At 35.6% G+C, this 25,360-nt stretch overlaps 1 protein-coding gene and 1 long non-coding RNA gene across 2 annotated transcripts in view; one reads left to right on the forward strand and one right to left on the reverse strand.

Moving 5' to 3' along the window:
* Positions 1–25,360, reverse strand: part of LOC123316369 — a 75,636-nt gene that overhangs the window by 26,269 nt on the left and 24,007 nt on the right.
* Positions 1,156–1,522, forward strand: LOC123316370. Its single transcript, XR_006538064.1, has 2 exons — positions 1,156–1,277; positions 1,336–1,522. It is a non-coding gene; the product is annotated as an uncharacterized LOC123316370 (long non-coding RNA).

Here is a 25,360-nt window from a genome sequence, read left to right on the forward strand (position 1 = left end):
TTCGCTGTAATAAATGTATCCAATTAAGAGGAGAATATGTTGAGTAATAAAATATTTTGACATTGAAATTTTGTTTGGTTCTATAGTAGGCTATGAATTTTTCAATATATCCTCGTACGTTATGAAAATGTAGTTTCAATCTGCGATATCCCCTAACATATTTGTCCGATCCAATTGAGACCTTTGGGTGAAACTCACAAAAAACACGAAAGAAGACTCAATTTCTGTTAAAAGTCCATTGAAATATTTCGATTTCTCTCTCAGTTAGGAAATGGCAAACTTACTTTTTTCGGAACCACGTGTTTCATAGGAATGGAACTATATCTCCTCATTTGGCAATGCTCAACGTCCACCAGCCTAGCCATCATTCAGATTTCGTTTTCACTCGTTAAACGTCCTAGATTCAGCAAACCAAACATTTCACGAATGACCTGTGCCTACCTATCATGAGTAGTGGTAGGTACTGTTTGGTCGACCATTTTCTAGATATGGCATATTTCAAACGCAAGGAATTATCCATCATCCTGCGACCATAAAGTACAAACTATCTGATGTCTGATCTGATGAAATCCACACATAATCATAGAAAGTGATGGGAGATGTTATGAAATTCATCTGGTATACGACGGAACAAATCGGAATGATCTTATACATCTGTACTGGGAACATCTGTTCAATTGGTAGCTGTATTATTATAGACTTATAACGGATGATACGGCCATTATGAAAAATTCTTGGTCAAAACATTGTTACTTTCATATACCGTTCAACAATTTATAGAATGTTAACTGGATACAAATAAACATAAATCTTTAATACCATCTGGGGCAGAACCAGCAACGATTGTCAATTTTGCAAACAGATCTTTTCCTATTCGAAGAAATTGTCCAAATTCTTCCTCTAGCCAAATTGCCAACACTAGGGATGTATATAGATTTCTTACAGTGGACGAACATAAAAAAGATCATACAGAGTTCTAGCTTCATCGACCATTCAGTTGTTAGTTTCCTGTGCTCCAGTTGTGCTATTTAAACCAAGAATATATAGCAAATGAGGTGCAATTCAGTTAGAAGCCGATTAGATTAATCTATGCTATGATCATCGACAACATTTGAGAAAGTCTTTTCTCTGACATGTTTTCCATTTTCTCTGATACTTCAGTATGACAACCGTTCTCGAAACCCATTTATCAATAATTTTTTTCATATTGATCTTTCTTAATGTAGGATTTATCATCAATATCATCCTAGCCGTATTTACCCGTTGTAGAGATCCTGGTAATTATTATTCGATGTGATCTTTAAAATCTTTAGGTAATTTTTATGTTTATTTCAGATGAGGATTGGGAATCAAATACAACAGTAACCACTGAGACCTCTTGATATTTTCAGCCTGTGCTGGATAAAACTATTCCCAAATAAAAAATGCATTGTTCTCTTTTTAAACTCAAGAGAATGAAGAACAGATATAGACTATTGACTATTCCTTTCTTAATTTTCATTATAAGTACGTTATAAAAGGATCAAGTTATTTTAACTTCCCTTTTCAAAAGGTGAATCCTGTATATAGGAAATCAAGAAATAATCTGCCTATGTTAGGATTTTCCTAATTGGAAGGAATAACATATCATCAGAATTCCTATTTTCTCATTTCTTCTAAATCTATTGAATACAAGAAAATTTTTGACAAACGTCAGAAAGACTTGCTTCCGGACAAGATAGAGAACAAAAAATCCTCAACTGTAGTGCCCTTCCTAGTAGTATCAAGTTATATAAATAATTCACCAGCCTTCCTGAGGTGTTCCATTCAACCAACCGGTTGTTATTGATGAATTTCTAATCAGGACAAGACAAACTGGTAGTTTAGATAACCCAGTATTAACCAGACAATTTTCTCGATTAAACATAAATATAGATCGAATTAATTGCACCTGGTGACCTCCCTGTGTAATTCATCTTTTTTTAACCTCAAATGAGGCTGTCTTGGAGAGTGATAGTTGCAAATCGAAGTATTGTTTTTTGAATTATTGATACGAAAGGTTAGAGGAGTTTGTAAGTCCTTCCGTATTCTGCGTATAAGTATAGGAAATATGAAATGAATCTTTTTTTTTATGTTTAACATTGGAGCAATAAATATTCAGGGTTCTCAATATCAGCAGTTTCGACATATTTATGATTTTCTCCTTGCAATATTCCTTAATTTAATTAGGTTAAAATACGTCGGTATCGAACCAATTGGACATTAAGTTTTAGTTCATAAATTTGCATGATTATGGTGTACCATTATTTGGAAAACCTTCATCAGCTTCAAAGAGCAATGAAGTTCCACTTGTATAAAAAGTGATTCTGATTTCAAACGATACAGTAGAAGTTCCAGAATTTGTTGGTACTTTTATTACACTGAGGAGCGTTCATGTTTGCAAATGATATAACGAAAGTGCTGTCTATGCTCCACGCAAGATAATCTCCATCTATCTACAAAGTCGGCTTTCTAAAGGTCGAAGTTTCAGACGAATTTCTCAACCTATAATACACATCGTGCTAATCATTTTTGAGCGAGCGAGGTCTTGTTTGTTTATTCGAGAAATTTTAGCTCGATAATGATCCCATAGACGTGTGTAGTGTTAAAAATCTGAAAGTGAGTTGAGAAAGTTGATCTTAGGATTCATAACGAATAGTAGGCTGAGAGATCCACCTTTTCGATCGATCCAGGACGATTCACCTCAAAAAATTGAGCCTTGACAGTCAAAGATTTTACAATCTGTGACTGTCGAGGTACAATAGTACACTCTCTTTGGGCCTGAACGATGTCAACCACCGTGTAATATTATATTATGTTATATTATATTATTATATTCTTTATATTCTGGCGCTCAATTCACTTTAAACTATAGAAATATCAAAGTGACGTTAATCCATAACTCGCAATTTGTAGGAACCAGGGGTTCCATTTTAGGACGTAGTTTGATGGGTTTTTCGTATTTCTACCTCTAGAAAATAACAAATGTGGACACCCCGTATTCCGCCTTTCAACTCAATTTAACTAGAGGAATATGCCGAGACACAATTATATCATGCACATATTTGGATAAATTGACATAAGCGACATGAGGAAATATAAGTATTGCATAACGAAATATTTCCTAGAAAATAATCGAGACCTTCATTCAACACCAATGGAAATATGGAAAGTTAACGTGGAATTTCACGCTTTTGCGATACAGCATCAGCAGACGAAGACAAAACACCACGATCCAATATAATGACCACTCCCAGCGTTATACACTTTCACCTGCACCTTTCCTAGGCCAGCCGAGTCGATTTGAATTCATCGCGGTAGCCCAGAAGGCGGAAAAGCATGCGAGGTGACTCTGGATGACCTTCGATACAAAGCGACTTAAAACCGCTCGAGTGTCTTTCAAGGTTGCCCTTTGCGTTGTGATTTTTCCTCGGAAGGAATAATTGGTATATATATTCGATAATTCAATATTGTCAATGAAGTATCAGAAGTTTTGAATTTACCTCCTGTGTTCGTTAACTTGGCAACGTTTGGACATTCACACAAAATATCATGTTATTTATTCATATGAAAATGAAAGGTTGAATGGGTCATATTATGACCCATCAACAGTCATCATCAGTGCTAATATGGGTGCTTGCAAGCTGAATTCGTTATAATTGTCGAAAATGAAATAGAAATCAAGAAAAGAATATTCAATATCTATCGTCAACGAAATTGCGGTAACTCATTTACTGTATATATCTACTACTTCGTTCGACAAATGGAATGAAAAAAGTGAGTTCAAGCTTTTTCTGATATTTTCAAGGTTGAAATGGTATATTAAATGCTAAGAATACCAAACATGTCATTTGCTTGAGCTTCTTTGATTCTTTGAATTAACTAAGGGTAGTCTTCAAAGTTAATGATTATTTAAATGATTCGTAGCAGCTTCTTGAAACAAGGTTGCCTTACTTTCATCTAGAAGGTAACCGTTTTCGAGTTATTCTAGTTCAAAGGGGACTTGATCGGGAAATCAACGCTTGATTGATGAATAGACGTCAATTGGTTTTCAATCGATAATTCAGTCATGATCATTCAGAATACTTTTATAGTATCAAATTATGATGTTTATATGCCCATTCAATTATTGCTGCTTCTTCAAAATATTCAGGTCAAATCGTTGATCGGACAATCAAAATTTTATGAAAACCGCTGAAAGTTTTTTAGGCGTATATCTTTAGCACGTTAAACTAAATTGTCTACTTGTGTTTCTAAATAGAGCTGAAAGTGATAAAAAACCAACAATTCTGTAATTATCAAATGACAGCTTTTTTGTTGGAAATATACTCGAATAGGGCGATTAGTATTTTATATTGCGTCCTTTTTGATGTAGGAAAATGTTATAGAGCGTGTCCCAAATTTGAGTAATGGCTGTCCTAATTTTCTTATGACTATTTTTTAAGGATATATCGAGATCCTGAATACCAAATATCAAAATTCTTATTCTCTGTTTTCGAAAAGATCATCAAACATACCTCGACTGATATGGAAATGAAGGAGCCTGATTCAATGAAATAATTCAGGCAGTGCAAGAATTAAATGTCAAGAGGTATACAGGGTGAGTCTTTGTCTCGACAAATATTTTAACAGTAGATTCTTGAAGTCAAAAGAAACACTTTTTTCCCTTACCATTTTTTTCCGAATCGGATCGGTTTAAAAGATATAGGCTGTTGAAAAACCATAAAAATCTCTTACATATTTTTATTTCTATCTCACAAACCATTTTATCGAATGAAATGAATTTCAGAATATACCTAGTTTTTTCATCTTTTTCGAACACAAGATATCACCCACGTCATCCAGTTTTCTCATTATGATTATTACGTACCATAAAAATACCAGAAATCCAAAGAACCCAAATTTTTTAAATTAAGTCGCTATCTAATGAATATTCGAACGTTTTGTAAAATTAAAGTAGGTATTCCCTATATTTTCCCGTATGATGCGCTGTTTGCGAGTAATTTGTTCAAAAATTAAAAAGTATGTGTTAAATTTGAAAAATTGGGTACTTTGGCTGAATACAACACTGTTTAAAAGATCCACAGATATGCAGTGTCACAGGTTAAGCTAGTTATTCTGAAGGTAATTTAGTTTTTCCAGGGGTGGCACAGCTCATTATGAAAACTTAAAATGGATATATCTTTTTACCATAGCCGAATCGGAAAAAATGGTATAGGAAAAAAGTGTTTTTGACCTCAAGAATCTACTGTTGGAGTCAAAGACTCACCCAGTATATTTGTTTATAAAAGTTAAAAACGAATAAGGAAAGTAGCATCGTGTCGAGTGAAGATTAGAGAGGATTTGTTATCCTAATTTCGGAACAACCTGCATAAGTTACTGATCTTATTCGATGTTATACTGTATTTGTTTTCTATTTTTTCCACGATGAATTTCTTATCTTTCCCTATACAGAGTGTTCCACCCTGTATATTTCTCGTCCCTTATTGATTGGAAAAAATTCCCGAAACACGTCGAAAGATTTTTTTGGGGGACATCTTTTTAGCAACCCCCTAAGAGGGGGCGCTTCAATCCCTCAAAATTGAATTGGGGAGAGGGGTTGATTTGAAAGGTTTTGCAAGCCTCTTTACAACGGTGTGAAAAACGTCATTTTGTTCAACCGTTTTTGCCAAAAATCAATTTTTAGCTGAAAAAAAGAGACTTCCAAGACCTTTCAAATGAAGTATCACTCAACCCCTCTTCCCTTTCAATTTTGAGGGGTTGAAGTCCTCCCTCTCAGGGTAGTGATAGTTCAATATATGTCAAAAGATGTCCCCCAAACAAAATCATTCAACGAGTTTCGAAAAATCCACTATGGGATAAGGAATATACGGGTTGGCTCGTCTGAGATGGAACACCCTTTATATGGATTGGAATTGAACAATAACGATCCCCGACATCCTTGAGATCTCCATTGAAAGACACGTAACTCCGTCTTCGAAATCTTACCAAACTATACGAACAATATCACACACATCTTCCTGCGTTTCACACTCATTACGAAATCATATTTAACCTATTCATTAATGCAAAATATCCGGCTTCATTCGGTATCACAATGCAAAATCGGAATGGTATGTAGGTTTTCAGGCAATGAGAAGAATTCACGCTTTAACGGATATAATCATTAGGAGGAAACCATTTAACTGTAAGCTGCCGTTACGACAGAACCAATTTGGACGAAGAGAGGATTCCACTGTCACAGTAGTTGACATTTCTATATGGCCGTCTGTTCTATGGAAACTGTAACCGGTTGACCAGGGTTTCGTAGTATACAGGGTGTAAATGAATAGTTGCGAAAAAATTCAAGGATTCATTCCTTGTCAAAAAATAGTGTGGGTCTTTCATATAATTTTTTCTTTTAAGCAACCCCTACTCAGATACAGCTCCCTAAAGATGGCATCCGAAAAGCACCAACATGTTTTTATTGCCTTCTGATCCTCATATACAGGCTGGGCTTTTTAAAACGAAACAGACGAAATAACGAGCGGAATAAATTTATTTCGAAAAAATGCTCGGACACGTCGATTTACTTTTGAGGTCAAATTCACAACTATATCGCTTCAACCCTTAGTGTTAGAACACCAACCCCTAAATTTTGAATAGGAAAGATAGGGTGAGGGATAACTCATTTGAAAGGCCTTTTTTTATTCCGAATTCAGCGTATTAATTTTTTCCTCATTTATTGCATTCGTTTTCGAGATATTTAATTTTGAATTTCGTACAGTACCAGTCATTCCGCTATCCATGCTATGTGATGTAATGAAACCCAGTTTTCTGAGGAAAATTGGAATTCATTTTAGTGCATTCCTTCCGTTTTTCATTTCCGTCTTTGAAAATATTTTAATTCTCGAATATTCAGTACGTTCATTCCGATAGGCAGAGTAAATGTAAAAAACCGTTTATCTGTGTTTCACGTTGTTTTTCTTACATGCCGCTGAAGATTTCGACGTTTTTCTTATGTTGATATGCGATAAACCGGAGCTGACGACGTTTTTCATTCTTGTCGCATTCTGGAATTTTCAGATTTTTACCGTGAGAGGGGATTTGCCTATAAAAGCAAATTTTCCCCCGCGACGGTCACTTGTGCATGGTGTGCAAGCCCTTGGGGTACTGAAGGGAAAGTCCCGTCAACCCCCCTGTCCGCGTTCCGCGTCATAAGTGTTGAATCCGAAATCTCTTCTTTTCTGTCAGTCATGGCGCGTTATAGCCCTTGGGGCAGAGAATAAGAGATACCGCTCGTAGTCAGTGAAATCCCGTAGTTGCGCTAAAAATAGACCTTTTCTTCGCTATCAGTCATGGTGCGTTATAGCCCTTGGGGTAGCGAATAAAAGTCTCGAACAGATCCGCCCTGGTTGTGTTTCATTTCTGGAGAAATACAACTACATCCCGATACCGTATAGCAAGTCCTTAGTATTCGTTCCGTCAGTTCTGGTTGGCGCATTTTTATTGAACCTTTAATTTTTCACTGCACCCGGTATAAATTTCATAAAGTGCTCGTGACCGGATAGAGTTTCTCGAATGTATGTTCGCTTATAGAATCACTCATATTTCATACCTACACATATATCCCTTGTACATAGTTTCCGAAGATGTGAATAAACTTTTACATAATTCGATTTTGACTTCTTCGTTATCGCTACCACCCTAGATAACAGCGAGCTCTGTCCCCGGCTAGCAGCTACTCTGGTAGGTTTGCTATTCTTCCTATTGAAAAGAATAGCTGGCGCTCGAGATTAGGTTTCTCCGAGTAACCACGTTACAGTGAAATCATCAATTATTTGACTAATTCATTCTGTGGTTACGATGGTAACCGTTAATTGTCAACATTAGACAACGAAAAAATCATTATTGGTAATTACTTTCTTCAACAAATAAGGTGGTTGTCTCGTTTGTTTCGTTTTGAAAAGCCCACCCTGTATTATAGAATGTCTGATCTGTTTCATTTCTGTTAGTTTTCTGGTAAAAATTTCTTTTCAGTTGCCACCTTTAGAGGGCTGTATCTAAGCCAGAGCTAAAAAATTTATTTATATGAAAGACCCACACTACTTTTTGGCAAGTAAGCAGCCCTCAAATTTTTCCACAACTATTCATATGCACCCTGTATACTTTCGTATAAGAAGCAGTAAACATCAATTCAAAAACAACTGCGTTGGCATAATCATCTATATCAAGGAATAGGTAGACCTTTCTCTATGGTGTGTTTTAAAAATCGCATGATCTTTCGATGAAATCATTGAGTGATTCAATTCTGCATTGAATACCTAAGAGATATGAGTAGCCTAGTAATCATGATGAGGTATTCGAACGTAATAATGATAATTCTTCGAAATTATAATATCTCACTGTTTTTCAATTTGTAAGAATCATTTAAAGATCCATATAGCGCCAAAACAAACACTGTTTGTTTTCAATTGGATGAATGGTGCATGGATGCTTGAGTACGCACTCAACCAAAGGAAAGATGGATAACTTCGGCTCATAAATACAGATGGAATCATTACGTCATCACCTAACAAAAGTGAAACTGCATATTCGACTCAAGGGAGATCATTTCTTCAGATATTCGTTTCGCACAGATGTACAGACGTTAAAATGAGAAAACGCTACGAAAACTAGGATCCTTACACAATGACCATCTATTTTTCACAGCTCTAATGCACCAAGCATCATAAAATGACACAAGCACCACCATATTCAACAGATTTGGTCTCTTTAACCTTTGTCATATTTTCTTCTCAAGGCGCGTATACATCTGAGCAAAATAGCCGAATGAGCACGCCGCACCGAATGAGCGTTTATGCGGAAAATTTTTCTTTCCGACGCACGAACAGCATGAGCATGTGTTCGGAGCCGCTCCAACGGATGTGTCAGTTCAGTGCTTACGAACTGGAAACTTAGAAAAAAGGAATCATTCTATGTTCTAAGGGTGGAAAACTTGGGTTGTGCTAGTGCTTCTTTCATAATTCTGTACGAGTTGCTAAAGAAGAAGGGAGGACGGCGTACTAGATGTTCTTCACAATTATATCTACAAAGAAGTCGAGACCGCAGCCTCAACAGCACTTTTTTATTGCACGACATTCAAAGTGAGGGCGACAAAATTGGGCGGTTTTCATACTATTTTATTAAATTCGAACACGTTTCTTGCGAGAAATTCATATTGAAATGTGCGCGTTCGGTTCGAGGAAAAGATGTCAACTAAACCCGTCCACACTGAGCACGAATTTTCTTTGATGGACCGACAAATTGCAGATCGGCTCCGCGCAACATGAGCGCGTTCGGTGCGGTGTGTTTTGTCCGTCCACATCTGAATGCTCATTCGGCGCGATGTGCTCATTCGGCTGTTTTGCTCAGATGTGTACGCGGCTTCATGCAAACCTGTATTGGGATTCCTGTCCTGTGCAGATGATGTCGATACATTTTCTATTGCCTAATACTAATTCCTGAAAATGACGGCATGTGTTACGCCACTCGTACTATGAATATGGACAATCGCAGGAGTCATACGTACTACGTAGGAATAATTCATCGAACAAATCGTTCGATTCATTATGTTGTTGAGATGAAAGGTGTTGGGTAACATCTACTGACTTACCATACAAGATTGTTAATCTACATAGTGTTCAAGGTGGTTTACCTGCAACAAACGAATAAATTAGACTGATTTTTGCAATGCTATGAGTCCGGTTGTTCACTCGACAGAGCAAATATTTTCAGGAATATAATGCACAAAAGTATGAATTTTATTCATTTGGGTTCATGAAACAGGACTTAGTTGGCACTAACGTATTTGTACAGAGTTATTGCAAGTCACAAGCGTAACACAAAAATGTAAGTTATTGGACATCCTGCGTTTTCGTTATTTTATCGATACCTGGAAATGTTCTTTTTAGCGTAAGTGGGGCCAGATAAAGAGCTGCTATAAAAGACTATGGCTGAAAGTGGCAATGACCTTTAGGAAAAATCTTCCTCGGAGATAATTCAAACAAGAAAATACGTTTACTTATCAACTCGAAAAATAAAAAACAAGATAAAGTTCACTCAGATTGTTTTAATGAATGAGAATCGATTCTGACACACATTCGAAAGTAGGTTTATAAACAAAGCATCTTAAAGTTCAATTCCATGATTATTCACATTTATATGCATGAGAATATGTTTGAATGATGGTCTGAAATGAATATCTTCATTCCGTTTTAGATATTCGAGAGTGTTCCAATTCAATATGCGAAAACGCAAATTAATTTCCCACATTTTTTCATCATAATTCACACTTAATTCATTTATTGCGCTGAAGAATGAACCATCGACTGATCATCTTTCAACATATTCATGTCACTATAACATATAATGAATGTGTTTGGTATTTCTATGGTACTGGCGAATGAAGAAGTCATTTAATGTGGCCACAAAAGCATTGTATTTATTGTGACACAGTTTATAGGGCTATTGACATAGAACCCAGATTCTCCATTGTAGCAAGGAGAATTGCTGTAATTCATCAATAATAATTGATAGATCATTTCTACCATATAAAATTTCATCTCATTTATTTTTGCTCACTATTGATAAGCGCTGGCTGTTGCATACGGAGCTCACCGTTTCAGAGGAAGCTTTTGATTTTTTTGTCAGCACGCTACAAGTCGAAATTTTGAAGCTATCGAGGAAAATTTTGGCAGGATTTTTCGCATCCACGGTTTCGAGAAGTCTATTGATTTTCCTATATAACGTGCGTTCAAAAAAATTCGTCGTCAAGTAGGCTATGGAATTTAGTAGGTTGATTTTCTGTGACTGAACGTAATTCTTTCCTTACATCACACTCATCAGTCATCACAGCCAAATGTAAACATTGATGACATTAACCTATTTATCGTAATTTTGTATGAAAAGGCAATTTCTCAGAAAAAATTACTTGCACATTTAATAGTCATTTATTAGCATTTTTTCATTGAATTAGATTACAAGAATCCAAATAATCTGAGGCGATTGGAAAAATTAACCTGAGTTCATAAGTCAAAGACATGAATCTTGAACGAATCGAGTATTATGGTTTTTGTACTTACAATTATGTGAAAAGGTTGTACCTATTACAGTAGGTAATAGAAATAAATCACACTAAGAACCTCAGAATATGTTTATTTCTCAATGAATAAAATATTGAATTGGCGCTGACAGTGAAAATCTATAACCAGAGACAGTCTCTGCCATAACTGAAGAAACTGAATTATAGGATTTTCATTACAATGAGTTTCACGTTTAAGAGTGCTATATAATTAAAGTAGCTGTTGGAAATGTCCTCCTCTTTGCTCCAAACACTTCTCACATCTTCTTTTGAGAGATTCAAAGACATTATTCAATATAAAAGGATCATCGTTAATTAGATGAATTTTTTCAATGATCCTAGTCTTGAGTTCGTCCAGATTAGAAATAGGTGATTGGAAGATAGAATTCTTCAAATGAGGCCATAAGAAGAAATCACATGGTGTAAGATCACACGATCTTGGAGGAAATTCATTTGCAGTATTGAGGCTAATGAGTCGATCCTGAAAAATATTCCTTAGTGTAGCCAATGTTTCTACAGCTGTGTGTGCTCTGGCTCGATCTTGTTGAAAATAACTATATGCCCATTCTTCGAAATTTAATTCAGCTATAAAAGGCATGATAATATCCTCTTTATAGCGTTCTGCTGTTAAAGTTCCGTCAAAGAAAATAGGTCCAACAATTCTTCTCTGACTGATAGCACACCAAACTCCAATTTTCTGAGAATGAAGTGGTGTCTCAATGTAAAAATTTTCCGGTTTTTGACTGCTCCACATTCTCATATTTTGGGAGTTGACATATCCAGAAAGATGAAACCAGGTTATCGATGAATTCGTTTAGAAACCACTGACAGAAGGCCATTCTACGAGGGTAATCAACTTCTTCAATCTTCTGATAACATGTCAATCTATAAGGATACAAATTGATGTCTTCTTTCAAAATTTTGTGACATGTACCAACAGAGACTCCAGCTAGTTGAGATAAAACCCGAACAGAGGTTCGTGGAGCTTCTGTCATCACATTCTCAACATTTTCGATTAACTCGGGTGTTCTCTTCTTTGGTCGACCACTTCCTTTTTTTCTTTGAACGCTACCTGTTTCACGAAAAACGCTCACACATCGCGAAACAGTACTCTGGAAAGATTGGTAATCTACAGCAACGTTGGGATACTCGATCCTGAAGTCGCTGAGACATTTCTCAACAGAATATTTCCACTCGCCTTCTATTTTCTCCCCATTTCTGAAGTAGGATTCAATAATGAATGCTTTTTGTACGTCGGTAAAAACCATCTTTATTATTTGCTGGTAATTTTAATTTAACAACAATCCAAAACGCTAACTTGACAGCTAACCTGTAATAATAATAAAGCACAAGCTAAGAACTACGTTTAGATACGCAATATCGAGGTTTGAAATTCCATAGCCTACTTGACGACGAATTTTTTTGAACGCACGTTAGGTTGGGCAAAATTCGATGGGATTGAATGGCAGCTCTGTAACCGTAAGAGCTAGGGAAAAATGGGTCTCACCTTTACGACCTAGATTTTCAAAAGATGGATAATGGCCAAAACAGCATCCCTCTATCTTCTTTTGTTTTCAAGTTGTAAGTGAAAACACATTTTTTGGCTCTTTGAATTGGTACCTATATTTCGTGAAATTTCAGTGATATCGAAAAACATATGTTACATTCTACTTTTTGTCTAGAATGCGAAGTGAAGTCAAAAGTCAAAGATTTTTTCAGTTCGCCAGTTCAGTGATATTATTGTGGTAACTTTAATTTTTTGAATATAAAAACCCTATGTTATTTTTTCATACTCCAGACCCATATTTTTTCTGATTCAGAATATATAATACAAGTCGCATCTCTCTATAATTGTTCTTTCAATAAAAAAATTCAAAAACTAGTTCGTCAAGTTGGCAGGTCATTTTCATTGATAATATGAATTATTATATAGCATTATGTATTTATGCTTCCATATTGTGTCAGGATATTACATGTGTCTCCACACACAGGTTTTGCCTTTAGTGGATTTCCTCAGGTTTATTATTCGCATATTGATAGTGTTACAACTTACAACCTTGTAGATTTCAAAGAATGAACCTCATTATTATTACTAATATGGGGGACTTTGAAGATACGTTTCATTCCGGATATTTAAAAGGATGAAAATGAAATGTGGAATGCGTCACTTTCGCGAAATTTTATAAATCTGGATTCAACTGACTATATTGCGAAACCTTTTAAACTAGAAGATAATCTAAATACTAGTTTCACAGCCTCTTCAATTACCTTCATAAACAAAGACGGCTGTGCTAGTACTTGTATAGGTTAATATGAAGTAGTCTTGAATCTCGTAATTTAGTCATTTTCCGAGCATCTTCACGAATATCCGGAATGAAGGTGATCTTCAAAGTCTCTCGTAACCTGACACAACATTAAGTTCATTATCACGCATATTATCAATGAAAATGACCTGCCAACTGGACCGAACTATTCTTTGAGTTTTTTTTTATTGGAAGAAAAATTAGAGACACGACGTATATTATATATTCTGAATCAGAAAAAAATTTGGGATTGGAATTGGAATATGTGAAAATGGCATGGGATTTTATATTAAAAAAAAAGAAAGTTATCACTAGGTATATCATTGAACAGGCGGACTGAAAAAAATATCTTTGATTACGCCACTGCATTGGACATGAAAAAGTATTTGTAGAATGTAACATTTGTTTTCTAATATCACTGAAAATTTACGAAATAGAGGCACCAATTCTGAAAAATGAGTTTTCATCTATAACTTAAAAACAAAAGACGAAAGAGGGATGCGTTTTTGGCCATTATCCATCTTTTGAAAATCAAGGTCGGAAATGTGCCCTAGCTATCACAATTACAGAGCTGCCATTCAATCGTATCGAATTTTGGCCACCAGTATATTCGATAAACTGTTTTTGAGTTATTCAAATTTTTCAGACAAATTGTTTTGGGGACGCTACACTTCGCAAATTTGAAGATATCGGTGTGAAATTTTGCACGTCGGTGAACATCTGAAGTATACCAAAGCTCATCAATTTTGGTCAGAATCGATTTATTAGGTATGGTTTTCATGAACTCGGGAAGTGTCATGCCTTTGGCGCTCGTAAATCGTCGATGCCAATGTATTAAATCTACCGATCGTCTGATCCACTTCGAAGATAGATCTACTTCTTTTCTTGTTTGACTAGTTCACCTTACTCTCTTCAGATATTATTGTCATGGATAGGAACCTATAGTTTTCCAGTTGAATTTAACGTTGAAAATCTTTGAATAAATAATTGGGACAGTAAAAATAAAAGTCTTTGTATTGTTCGGGATAGCTCACTGAGTTCAATTTACCTAGAGTTGAAATTTCTTCCCAAAGAATCATCCTTGTGACTTTTTACGAGACTTCATCCCACCAAATACACAAACAACACAAGGTGTAGTTAGAAATGCCACATGAAGGTGAGAGAAAATGAGATAAAGATTCAAGAAGGTATGACTATAGGATTCAAGAAATATTCAAACTGGGGATAAGCAGATAGTATAGCGTATATACCAGGGACCAAAAACAGTTATCTCAGGACCAGGACAATGACGACAGAAAGGGAATGGCTTAAAGACCTTTGAGGAGGTTGTAGCAGGGTGATATCTGACCTTCTTCAAACTTAAATGGCACAGCTACAGTTGAACTCCATATAAAGATAAGGAATTGTATTTAAGTCCAAAACAAATTAGCTATTCCACTACGGAATGGTTGCAATGCAACAGAGGTCATTAGGGAGATGTAGACTTCGAAGAGATCGACAAATAGGGCCCCTTAATATCTTATGAGTTATTATTTAGGAGTGAGATAGTGCTGAATTTTAGGCATATGTAAGACAAGAGGGCATTTCCGAATCAAAACCACTCGTGCTTTAGTCCTATAGAAGGGGGTAGCGAACACCAAAGTAGCGTAGCACTGAACTGGCACATACAGGACAAAGGCGATGCATAAATTTTCAGATATCGCACATCTGAGTGCGTAGATAGAGGAAAGAGAAGATACCGCATTGCTCAGCTACGAAGGAGAGCTCTCTGTGTCCAACATCAACTTAACGTTTTTGTCTACGTTTACCCCAATCCGAATTTATCTTTTTCGGCATATTTGCCACAAATTACACAATTTCCTGGCATGCCGACAACGAAATTCTTGATACTCAAGTCTTAAAACGAACGAAACACTATTACATCGAACACAAATACGATAATTAACATTCAAATATTGGGGTAAACGTAAACAAACATGGAGTAGATGCACAGTAAATGTCAACAAAAACATAGAGATGTTGGACACTTTTCTTGTTGTTTACGTTATCTTCCCCTTCCTCTATCTACGGTGAAGTGTCAATTGCGTGAAATATGTCGTTCTCAGTTCATGTCTGGAAATTATGCATCGTCTTTGTCATGTATGTGTCATGTCAGTGCTACGCTACCCACTAGGACATTATGAGCATAAAGTAAGTCAAGATGGATGTGCTCTGTGATTATGAGTTTGATAAAAAACATAGACCCAAAAGATAGGTTAAGAAGGAAAAACTTTCAAAAAGTTATAAACCTCAACTTCATCTTTCTCAGTCACAGTCTCCCAAGATTCAACTTGGGTCAACACCCAAGCTCTTCTAGGGTATCAAGAACTTTTTCAATTTCAATTCCTCGAAAAGTTTTTGATCACATACTCCCCCCCTCCCTTTAATGACAGCGCGAATTGGACCCAAAGAGTAACTCTGGTTACTCTTTGTCGGACCTTTTCGACCATCACGTCCAACAACTTGTTCACTCGTCACAACAAACTCTCGCCATCGAGATGTGTGTCAGTGGAATACCTAGGGAACATCTCCATCGTGTCCTCCGGCACGGTGTGACCGTAGCCCGGATACTGTCGGCTTGTTTGACCTACTGGAACTCAGCTGGTGAGACCTAACGGTTTCCAAGGCCTTCGAAAAACTAGACGCGATCGTCGGATCTATGGATCTATGGATCATTGAAGATTGAAGGTATGTACGCATCGTGCGTAGATTTTCGATGGTGGAGATGTTGTGGGTGGCAGCAAGGAGGTCGATGAGTATTAATGGTGAGTTTATGCAGAGTTACTGAGAACTTATAACTAAGAAAGGGACCAATATAATTGGCGGATGGCGTGCACGTGTTTAGCATCTGCCAGTGAGATTGGTCCATTTCTTAGCCATTAGTTCTTAGCAACTCTTCATAAACTAATTTTTGGGTACGATGTACAGTGTGTTTCACATAAGCGGGTCACTCAATTTTGTGATTTATTCATGGAGCAAAACTAAAAAGTGAACCATTAGTATAATAGTATTTTTCCAGTCAATCCACATGTGGAAAAATTATTGAAAAAAGGAAAGAAAGGAAATAAATTTTGCAGGCTTTATTGGTTCGTAAAAGTGGAGTAGGAGAGCCACATAATATCTTTAAAGACATGGTTCATTTCCCAAAATGGAGAGGGATTAATGAAAGTTTCTGGTTTCTTGATTTGCAGGGTTGCGAAAAAGTTTAAGTTCCTTTGTCAAAAAATAGAGGGTGGGTCTTTCATATAATTCTTTTTGAGCAGCCTCTACTTAGATAGGGCTCCCTAATATTGACACCTCAAAAGCAATTATTAATTTTTTCTTAGAAGCCAGAAAACTGACAAAACTAAAATTGAGCAGACAATCTAAAGGAGCGAGATGTTAATTAAAAAAAACTGTTGATATACCCCTATAATAGCAAAGGGTATAAAAAGCTACCCTTAAAATTTGCTTCACAATTTATCCTCATTGATATTAAGCCATTGAAAAATTAATTTTTGATGGCTTGATTAATTTAATTTTGAACAAATAATGTATCTCGTAATTTCGTGCTGAAAGTAACGGTTTTCGAGAAAAAAAATATTTATCAAGAGGTACGTAATGTGAGTCCTATTGGCTGTTGATATTCATAACTCATTTGAACCTAACCATGAATTTACCCAATTTTTGGAATCTTCATATGATTTGAAGTGAAAAAATCACAGTTAACATTTCTTACCATTACTAATAGTGATTCAGAGAGATAGCTATAAGCTATAAAAGGGTAAGGTGAAAGCAACCTATTACCTAATGATTAGTATTTCGCACACATCTTTTTTATAAAGCTTTCGGTTTTTCCAACATAATTTTCATCTGTCGTTACTGGAACTGAGACAATTTCATGTATCATCCTAGATTGCTGGTCAACCCATGTATGGTAGACGCCAAATTGGTTGAGAATGTTATGCAAGATGAGAGAATACACCTATGTGTTGAGTTGTACCATGAGTTTCAGAATTCATGTGGCATTTTTCTCATAGTTAAAGGTAGAAAACTCTAGAGATGGTTAGTTATGTAATATGATTCTACATTGAATCGAACCCAACAAATCATTCTTGGAAGCCCAGTTCATTGATTTCTGTTCGGATTCAGATTATTACATGAAGAGCATTGATGGCGTTGGTATGCAGTAGCATCCTTGAAATTATTCAAACTAAAATAAAACATTGAACTAGCAATGAAAAAATGAAATAAACGTACAGGATGTCAACCAGAAAAAGACCCTATACCTTATTAAGCGAAACATAGAAATTAGCTTGAAGCAAAAGTTGTTCTTCAATAATTCAAATAATACAATATAACAAATTCATTTGTATACTGAGTAGCAATACAAAGTTACCTTTTTTAAATGGAATACCCTATATTTAATTCGACATTTGAATAGATCTCACTAAGACAAAATCAAATATATGCAGTTGTATGGGGCTCAGATTTCCTGTTTCGGATTTATTGATTATTTTCAGCAAAACTGGTCTTATATTCAAAATACTGTAAGTAGATTACCATCCTAGCTATCGGATTGCAGTTTTTACCAAAAATTTTAGGAATATCTAACTTTGAGTCCTTCTTATGAACAAATAATTTCTAAGAGCTAAAAAGCAGTGTTGCCACTTTTTGATAATTCACTATTTTTCCTTCTGCTTCGAATGGACACTTTATATAAAATTGATCATCATAAAGCTCTTTAAATGCCGAATCCAACAACATAATATATCAGAGGCATAAAGTTAGGTTTTGTGTTCGTTCGATTATTTTTATATTTTTACAAAAACGCTACAACAATATTGTCTTTTTTTGATGCCGAATGAAATTTCAATAACAATAACAATGTCGTAAAACTACATTTCAATTGTGCAATTATACACTGCGCAAAAAAATTAACGCATATTATGGAAATCTCAAATTTATTCTACAACTGAAGGTGTTCTCAATGATAATTATTTTTATCAGAATTATGCATGCTTATGTTATCCACTTTCAACGGTTTTCTTCAATACAGATGTTTTTTCCCAGCAGGAATAAAAAAAGATGATATTATCAGATTTTGAATGTATTGGCTCCATTCTAAAATCAGTTGTTCTCGATCAATTCTAGTGATCAATAGTTTTTCTTTTGTTTGATTTTCTACACTCGATCGCTCTGCAACGCGAAACACTCAATTTGACCCAAGAGGAATGTGCCCAAGCGGTAGTTTTGCGAGAAGAAGGGTGGACATACACAAGAATTGCAGAAAGGTTTGGAGTTTCCCATACAAGTGTGTCCAGAATGTTGCAGCGATTCAGGGAGACAAGTATGAATGTCCGAAGACCAGGACAGGGTAGACCACGGGTAACAACTGCCATTCAAGAACGTTACTTGAGAGTTTCTTCGTTGAGACAACGGTTTGCAACCGCTCGCCTACTTCAAATTCAGCTTGAGCAAACTCATGAGGTGCAAATTAGCACTCAGACAATAAGAAATCGCCTCAGAGAATATGATTTAAGGCCTCGTGTCGCGGCAAGAGGCCCAGCTCTTACCCCAGCCCATCGAAGGGCGCGTTTGGATTTTGCGAGAGAGCATATCCATTGGGAAGAGGCCGATTGGGAAAGAGTTCTCTTCACAGATGAGTCTAGATTCTGCCTCTACCATTGTGATCGACGTTCCCTTGTATACAGACGTCCACATGAAAGATATGCTCAGTGCAATTTCCTGAATACTACTGGTTTAGGGGGAGGATCGATTATGGTATGGGGTGGAATATCTTTGACTGCTCGCACAGACCTAGTGGTCGTTGATAATGGAGCTATGAATGCTGATAAGTATATAAGGAACAATCTTGAAGAGCAAGTAGTGCCATTTGCCCCATACATTGGTGAAAATTTCATTTCTATGGACGATAATGCCAGACCCCATCGTGCGGGCATCGTTCAGGAGTACCTTGAAGAGGTTGAAGTCTCTCGAATGGAATGGCCAGCAAGAAGTCCAGATCTCAATCCGATTGAGCAGGTTTGGGACAACCTCAATAGAAGGCTGAGAAGTTCAGAAAATCATCCAGCTACTCTTAATGACTTAGGAATCCAACTCGGAGAAATCTGGGCTGCATTCAAATGTAGAATGAAATATATCTATGGTTCCATTTGAAAAAAGGTAACTTTGTATTACCACTCTGTATACAAACGTGTTGGTCGTATGGTATTATTAAATTATTGAGGCTGATTCATTCAGAACAACTTTTGCTCGACAATTTTTTCGGCAGCTCTCATAGTTTGGCTAAGGTATAGGGTTTTTTCTGGCGGACACCCTGTACATGAGTTTCCTTTAATCAAACTTTGATATCACATTGTAATGAAAAAATTCACCCACAGGCGATGTTTTGACCTTATATCTTTTTATATTCAAGCAAAAATTTTGGGAGGTGAAAGTTTAGCTAATCTTTGTAGAAACGAAATTTAATCGATTCATTTTGAGTAGTTATAGATAGAAGTTCTGAAGTAATGATTTATTATTTATTCGTTTTGAAGAGTTTACGTTTCTCATAACGTGAAGTATTGAAATCTTCTGGGTAAAAGATGTTTAATTCTTTTGGTCTTATGTCTTATTCTTATGGATTATTGCTGAAAATTTACAATAAACCAAAACTTCGATGAACGAGGAGGACAAAGTGGGACAGAACTGAATGAATCTCATCAGCGGGTGCCGAAGACCAGGAATCTATAGAATCTCACCATTGTTACTCAACCAACATGCATCCTTTCACTATTCTACAAATTAAGTAGGTACATAATCTATTGTTCCCCAGAAGAATCTGCGGAAGCGCGAAATCCTATCTTATTGTGTCAAAATTGAGAATGCTAGATTTTCATACTTGCACAGATCGACTACACAAGGCTGATTTCGCAACCAGAAACAATCTCAGAGATTAATTGCGGTGTTAATTTGTGAGGCAGAATATGCAGAATGAGCTCCTACACTGAATTCAATATTATACAGGGTGGGTCTTTGACTTGGACAACAATTTCTTCTATTAGATAGCATTTTTTCGACCTAAATAAAAAGATGCAGCCAGGTTTTCATAATGAGCTATGCCATCCCAGGAATCCGGACACTGAAGTTTTACCAAGCATTGAATATACCATTTCAACCTTCGAAATATGCTATGATATTAATATATCGTAGAGACACTTTTTTCATTCCATTTGGATATTCTAATCTCTAAATATTGGATATTCTTTTCTTCATCTGCATTTCATTTTCGATAATACCATTAAAGTGGGTTTAATACTCAATGATAATACTGAAACGAATTCAGCTGGCTAGCATTCATATTGGATCTGTATTCATCTCCAACATGAAATTATTTATTATCGCTGTTTATTTCATTTCGTAGAAAAGTCACCTCATTCAAACATAACCCATTTAACATTTCATTTCATATCATCTTTGAACGTTCTTCTTCTTTGCCAGTTTAACATACTATGATATCAACAAAATTCCATTCAATTCTGAAGCTGAATCTCTGACATTCATATCTGTAATGTGTTATGCTTTGAGGTTGATTTTGTGGATCTTTTAAACAGAGTTGCATTCAGCAAGTAGGTATTCAATTTTTGAATATCAAATTACTCGAAAATTATGAAAATATAAAGAATAATTTTTGTTTCCAAATGGTCGAATATTCATTAATGTGCGTTAAAATTACATTCAAGAGGTGGGTTCGTTGAATTTCTGGTATTTTATTGTATGTAATGGTCATTATTAAGAATCCGGATTATGCAGTTAGAATTTTCTGTTTGGAGAAGATTCATCAAATCACTGAAAATCTATATTCCTAAAATCATTACATTCGATAGAATTGTTTGTGAGATATAACTGAAACTAACATTTTTTATGGGTTTTCAACAGTTATGTGTCTTTCCAACCGAGCCGAATTGGAAAAATGGTAAAGGAAAAAAGTGTTTTTTTTTTGACATTTTTGTTACAAATATACGGGGTGTCCAAAAACTAGTGAATCAAACGTCACACCACGTTAGATTACACCAAATACCTACTATCGAATGACACCAACATTAGTTCAGCTAAAAGGTACCGTTTCCAAAATAATTGGAAATTTATGAAAACATCTAAAATTGTCGATTTTTGAACTATTTTTTTCAATCACTAGGTGATTGAGGATAGCGATTTTAGCTCATAAAAATCAAAAAAAAATTTTCTACATAATTTTTATTATTCAGAATGAACCCTCTCTATTATAGGGGTGCTCATACAATAATCTACGATTAATATGGGCGAAAAAGGCAATCCTTAATCACAAATTGGCTCTGTGATTGAAAGAAAAGTTCAAAAATCGGAAATTATAGGTTAGGTTTTTTTGGAGACGATACATTTTCGCTGAACTAATATTGGCGTCATTCGATAGTATTTGGTCTACTCTATCGTGGTGTGACGTTTGATTCACTAGTTTTGGGACACCCTGTATGTGCTAGTAGAAGAATAAAAATACGCGAAACCACTTAATGGGCGGTTTTCCCTGTGGCGCTTACAAACCCTCTGGATTGAGGCCAGAGCATTTGATCTACCAATCTTCCTACCTACTTCAAAGGTGAATCTATTTTTTATCCTGTTAACAAGCCCAGATCCTGAGGAACATTTAGGCGCTAGTCCAAACGCGCTTTGATTAGCTCAGGAGAGAACGTTAGAATTTGTGTGATATTATTTTAGGAATTGTAAAAAATACAGACGATAATAACTTCAAACTGTTTGTGTCAGAACATTATGGAATCGGTGATAATTTCCTGAATCTCGTTATTATTCAATGCCCGACAAATCACCGAATAATTGCTGAACTGCGATGGTCTCTCAACTGAGGAGTTACAACCCAATGAAGTTGCAGAATTATCTCATCCATATAAATCAGTTATGATGAAACTGGCTTCACAGCTGAAGGAACCATACCTTAGACTATTACAATATTATTGAATATTATAACAGGTCTTTTTCATGGAATACCTATTTGTTGAGAAATCCAATGACACTGAAAATGTGTGTCATTTCGAAAAATTATAGAACCTTGAATTATTTCTTTCGACTAATTTCATGCTCCGATATTTTGTGGAATGGAAACGAATGAGTTGGAATGGGTAAGAAATATTTAATTATTGTTGGTAAAACGAATTTTTTCAAAACGAGATTAGAGAGGAATATGTAAAAATTACCACCATATCACTGAAGTAACAGACTGAAAAAATCTTTGACTACGCCACTGCATTGCACATAAAAAAGTGTTTGTAGAATGTAACATTTGTTTCTCGATATCATTGAAACTTTACGAAATGGAGGCACCAATTCAAAGAACCGAAAAAATTAGTTTTCACTTATAACTAGAAAACAAAAGAGGATAGAGGGATGCGGTTTTGGCCATTATCCATCTTTGAAAATCGTGGTTGGAAACATTTTTATCAGCTCTAGCCCTTACGGTTACAGAGCTACCACTCAATCCCATTGAATTCTGCCAACCCTGTACAGGGTGGGCAAATTTCGATGTTTTAGCACTACAGCTTTTAAACCAGAGCGAAAATTGGAAAAATGGTGATTTCGAAATAAATTTATATCTCCGCTGATACTGATGATAGAGCTCTGAAACTAAAACATTATACAGGCAGTTTTTTAAGTAGAATCCAGTGGCGTGCTTGCCTTTTTAGCAGATTTTTAATTACAAAGCTATGACCCAAACTTATGTTTTTTTGAATGGGAACACTAGATTTCTGTGCAATTTTTTGAAAGCTTCATTTTTGATGATTTCAAAAATATATAAAATTATATGGTTTGTATCAATATAAATAATGGAAAATGGTTTTTTTCTCAATATTTCTATGCTTTCCACTTTTGATGAGAATAGAAAAATGCGGCATCTCATGATTACCACGCTCTCCTTCTATTAGTGCTTTCATTACTACTTCCTACTCAATTTCTCCAAGATTCAAATTTTGTGAAAATTGGTGAAAAGCATAGAAAGAATGACATTGCCGGAAGGAGACTGCTCTAGTTATAGTTCCATTTTTCTGTGCTCGTCAAAATGTGAAACCATAGAAATATTGAGTAAAAAGGTTTTTGACCATTTTCTACTAAGATTTATATTGATACGAACCATATGATGTTATATATGTTTGAAATCAGTAAAAATTAAGCTTTAAAAAAATTTCTCAGAAATCTAGTGTTCCAATTTAAAAACAAAATAATTTTGGGTTATAGCTTCATAATTAAAAATCCTGCTAAAAAGCAAGCACGCCAATGGATTCTATTTGAAAATGTATTTTAATTTCAGAGCTCTATCATCAGTATTAGCAGAGAAATAAATTTGTTTCGAAATCGCAATTTTTCCAATTTTCGCTTATAACTCGAAAACAAAAGAAGGTGGCCAAAAATGACTACTACTCTTGTTAGTTTCTCAGAAAAAGAGAACGAGAATGGGGTATCAGATTTTGTCCATCTCCACTGATTTAAAAGCTGTAGTGCTAAAACATCGAAATTTGCCACCTGTACAGCTGAATCTATCTATATTAATAAAAGAGGATCTATGGTTTACTTCGAAATGCTTTATTGTTCAGACGATGGCACCAAATTGGACAATTCTTTTTTTGTTGTGTTTATTATTGTTAGGGCAAGGTTTATAAACAAAATATTCCCAAAAAAAATTGTACAGAACAGAAAAAAAGGCATTCCTTTTTCTTACGACCAATCGAGCAATCACGATGAGTTAGTCATTATTATCTACCCCAGAAATAATTTAAATGGCAAAACTAGGTTTGCCGGGTCAGCTAGTAGAATATAAAATACTTAGTCCATTTTCTATGCCTACGTCAGCATCTATGTATATCTGTCATTTTTGTTTTGTTTTAAGGATCACAAGCAAACAGTACTGCCAACCAGTATATTTCGGCGCGAAAATCACTGAATATTATACTCGTAGAAAATACTTGATTCTAAATTAAATAAAAGAGGTCCATCGAATCTGACGCCAATATTGGGCAGTGTGGTCCGAACGAACAGTCGAATCGATAATATCCATTATTTCCGTTCGCACCACTATTTCCTTTTCAAAACATTGTGACTATTCCCTGTTATAATATTATTTTATAACTTCCTTCCATCAACATGCTCGTTAATTCGAGAAATTGCATAAAGCAGATGCTACACTAACCATCAGAACAACCGATTCGTGAACATAATTGAAAAATGGTCTTGAGCACCCAATACGGTTCAAAATTAAAAGTTACGGTGTTGGTCACCGAGACGCATGTATTAAGGTTACCGATTTATCAAGACTCGTGATTAGGCAGGCGGACAAGCCTCATATTAGATGGTAATGATATCAGTAATTTAATGTTCCTTCATTGTTTCCTATATTTATAACAGAAGCCTAATCTACAGTTCAGTGACTGACAACTGCACTCTCGAAAAAAAAGCCGTTAGAATACACGGTTTGCAACTGCAATTTTCGATTAATTTGCCGGTATCGTGTGCCGAGCATGTTAATTTGAGAACCGTGGAAAGTATATATCGAGAGATAGCAACATCGGCCAAAATCACTACAAGATCTATCGATAGATTATATTCTTCCGAAGTTCTTGAAATATTGTAACTTTACCCATGCTCAATCGACACTGAAAAAAATACTAGCCCAACGAGGCACTATACTTGAAATCAGATTGTCCACCATCGTACCACCTAAAATTACTTCAGAGAAGGCATATTGTACAGGAGTTCTGGGCTTAATTTTCGTCAGGAAAGCCATAACAGACATTTCCCCAGTTATGCTGTTGAATTCTGTTAGAAAAAGGAGTAGAATTTGTTTACAGAATAATGGAACTCAATTTGAGAACTT

This window comes from Coccinella septempunctata, chromosome 7 (genome assembly GCF_907165205.1).
Source record: "Coccinella septempunctata chromosome 7, icCocSept1.1, whole genome shotgun sequence".
NCBI lineage: Eukaryota > Metazoa > Arthropoda > Insecta > Coleoptera > Coccinellidae > Coccinella > Coccinella septempunctata.